The sequence below is a fragment of the Harmonia axyridis genome, chromosome 3 (genome assembly GCF_914767665.1).
Source record: "Harmonia axyridis chromosome 3, icHarAxyr1.1, whole genome shotgun sequence".
Taxonomy (NCBI): domain Eukaryota; kingdom Metazoa; phylum Arthropoda; class Insecta; order Coleoptera; family Coccinellidae; genus Harmonia; species Harmonia axyridis.
In genome coordinates this window covers 51,702,521-51,706,420 of record NC_059503.1, presented here as the reverse complement: position 1 = coordinate 51,706,420, position 3,900 = coordinate 51,702,521, and positions in this window count along the sequence as shown.

The following is a 3,900-nucleotide window of genomic DNA, read 5'->3' as shown; positions in this document are numbered from 1 at the left end:
GTATGACTCTGGATAAGAATGAGTGGAAACTTGAAATGTACCTTCCCGGGTACGTGTCCCCTTCCTTCCTCTTAGAGCCCCCCACGACGTTAGGCCTTCAATTTTCAACCCACTCTTCCCTCATAAATTCTTGTGTGAATGGTATTACTTGAATAATTGCGTAGGATTTGCTTGTGTATTTAACTCCTTTTGTATTCTCAAAATTATGAGTTTCTTATTGTTTTTTAGTCGTTACCAGCAATATTCCGGTGGTAAGTTTATGGCAGCGTAAATAAGAACACAACACTAAATTTTTTCAAGATCATTTGATTTCTTAACATTTCGTACAAATGGGTATCCTCTGACCATGGTTTCGAATTTTAATTGTCATGTTTATTGAAAATTTAATATCGAATATTTGGTAAGATGCTCTAGAAAATCCAAGCTAATGAAATTGGAAATACGCTTCACAAAAAAATCGCAAACCATTATCAGACATTTTACATTCAGCCACAATCGATCTATATTTTTACGTTTCAATTTTTTTCATCTGTCTGATCTCAAGCTTTCAGGTTGATGTAGCAGAGTATGAATTGACGAAAAGAAACTAAATGTGAGACGAATTGGACTCTAAATTTAGTAATGACCGTTTTGTTGTGGCCATGAATTTTTCCATACTTGCATAGCATAGATCCAATACCTGAATAATTTTCTGCGGTTGTTCAGAGAGGGATTGAGAGTTTTTCATACACTGCCACTTCAAGTTTATCAAAATCCCAATCTAAACATCAACCTGTGGATCGCTGATTACCTCTTCTTGTTCTTCCTCCATCGTGTAGGAGGTCTTAGTTTGATTGCAGACTTGACCGGAGGAAGTGCATGTATCTCGTACAAAAGCATTCCTTTTTATGTGTCTACGTTTTATATTTAGTTGATAATTGGAAGCAATAAAATTTATATAGGTAAAGCAATTACCTGTACAAAAACAAAAGAAATGACAATCTAGAATTTGAATTTTATAGTTTGAATAGATTTCGCAAAACATCACTGGTTTTCTTTTTCACAGTTTTTATATATTTCAATTGTCCCGTATTAACTGATCTTTGATACTTGCTGCGGTCGAATATGTACTTACTAGATTCATCTAACTTGGTTTTTGGGGGGGTAAAGGCCCTTATAGTATTTTTTTGAAGTATTTTTTGCATTGGCCGCAGTCAAAGTTTTTAGATTGTTATGTCGAGACTTGATGTTGAAATAAGTTGCATTTTTCTTGTATGTATGAATGTAAAATGCTGTGTAGATTGGTAAAACAAATTGATGTATTATTATAAAATATAAAAAACGTTGTTTTTTTATTTCAAATTTGGTTTAGTGGGAACTAATTTAATGAGATAGACAAGTTTTCTGATGGCTTGTTTGCAAGAAAAATTTGCCGGTCTGCGAAAAGCTGATTCATTGTTTATAGGGGGGTTCCTACATTAGAAATACAAAGGAAAATGAGAGATTCCTATGGTGGTTTAAAAAAATAAAATCCTGTAAACTTGGACGCGCAAATGCTTTGTTTTCGAGATTCAAGGTGTTTCTTGTGATGATTCTGCCAGTTTATCGAATCTTTATTTATAACTCACCAACTCACCGAAAACTCATAATTAGTAATGACCTATTTTATTTTCATCACAGCATACTACATGGGTCTTCATAATAATTTGAATTTTCCAGAGAATTACAAGAGAATTATTTAAAAATATATCTTCAAATTGAAATATCTATGACAAATTTAAGTTGAATATCTTGTAAAGGGAAGGTGCTATGATAAAAAAAGAACTTGAAAAAAAACAAAAAAAAACGTTTGCGTTTTATGTTTATAGGACTTTTTTGTCTCAAAATGATTCTAGGAATCTGTCATTTCATTTAGTACCTCCAATTTAGGAGCATTCTGTATGTGCTAAAAAATGACTAATTGACCGAAAGATTGCCGTTACCGGTCATCGATAACGTACTAAGATATTTTAAACCATGCAGTGAATCCGGTTGAGAAACACTACTGGTTTCGACCACCGGCTGAATATAGCAAAAAATACAACCATTTTCCACCCCGTATGGCAAGAAAACGGATATTTTAGGTCTTGTCTAGGCTTGACCTTTCGGAGATTACCCCGCTGATTTCTTTCATGAACATGTTACTATACTTACCCCTCTTACGCACGAAAGCTACGCCAGAGAGGAGAACTCTCCCCTCACCATTTCCCCTGTGCCGGCTAGGAGTGGCGCTGTTGTCCATAGTGCCCCATGTTTCTTGAGTACCTTCTCTTAAAATGACGGCAAGGCATTACTCAGGTCAAGCCTCGGCAAGACCTAAAATATCCTTTTTCTACACCTACGGGGTGGAAAAGGGTTGTATTTTAGCTCTGTGCCTTCGGTTTGACCTTTCGGAGAAGTGTTTGGCATCTGCCGGCATTCGGAGTTCTGTGATTATAAGATTAAGAGTAAGAAATAAAACTTCCTCTTTACTCAAAGAATATATAATTTGAAAAAATAAATATAATATTTCCCTAGATTCACAAACAAAACTCAACAACTGTAACAATGCATATATAACTATGAAATATATATATGTAAGAAAGATATTTATATAAAAATTTGAAAGAAAAACATTTTATTCAATGAACAAGATATCTGTCCAATGATATCACATGAGAAATCACAGCATAGAGTTTGATGGATCATACTGAATTGAAGGAACTTCGTAAATTAAGTCTTTTAAATTCTCTTGGTCTTTCAACATTCTTGCAGTAGAGCTTGAAAAAGTTATTTGAACCTAGCAAATTACCCTTCTCCAAGATGGAGTCTATTGAAACATTATTTTGAAAATCGAAAGATTCTACTGCGGAACGGATAGACCCGGGACCCATTTCAATTCTCAAATCCTTAAAAGGTTCTTTGAGCCATCCTGCTATTATTGTCCTTGTTGCTGCTCTAACTGCCCTTCTAGTTGTGATAAAAAGAGGGAAAAGTTTTTTTTTAGCCCTCCTTTGCTCAGACACTTCAATTAGGAGATGAACCCAATTGACCAAGTCTAAGAGTTCATCTCCCGAACTTCTTAGCTCCATACCGGATTGGCTGGCGATACTTGGTTCGATCCGTTTTAGACCCAAACATAGGCCAGAATGTCCTATGTTTTCCTAGAATTCGACAGATGGCAGTGATCTTTATCCAGGCTGATGAGTGTAAGATCATGAATCCTACAACCTGAGGCCAATAGCAACAAGATGGCGGTGTGGCGTGATACTTAAAAAAATTTTCTGATCCGAGGGATGTGTCTTCAACCAGTTTACTAGATCTAGGATATTCCAAATGGTTGACTTGGGCGTAAGACATGCTGAGGTCTTGAGGCCTATGGCTTTCAACATCGTTTTAATCAATGGATGCCCTGGCAGTCGTTCCGCGCCCTCAGACAGGTATGCACAAATATCTGATGCGCTTGGTCCATTGGATCTCACACCCGACCTTTGCTTCCAGGCCGAGTGATAGGTTTGTAAGGCACCAAGCACCCTGAAGAAGTGTGACATCATCTGGTGATATACCTGACATTAACGGAGTCCACCCCGTACCTTCCAAACGAAGGTCCTCTGATCTGGGCGGAGGAAGATCGGTCGAAAGATCGATAAAACCGTGGGACAAATTCCTTAGAATAATTGGAGCTTCTAGATCTCTGTTTGAGGTTTGCCCTCCAGAACGTTCTCCCAACGTGCGACTACTAGAATGAAAGTTCCTTGGGATTTGTTCAAATTTTGCAGAACTAGAGGAGGTGGTGGGAATATCCAGGCGAGCTTGAACACCCAGGGTCTGCTGAACGCGTTTATGAACACTGCTCACGAGTCTCTCGCATCTATCGTTACATATTTTGGAACTACTCGTGAT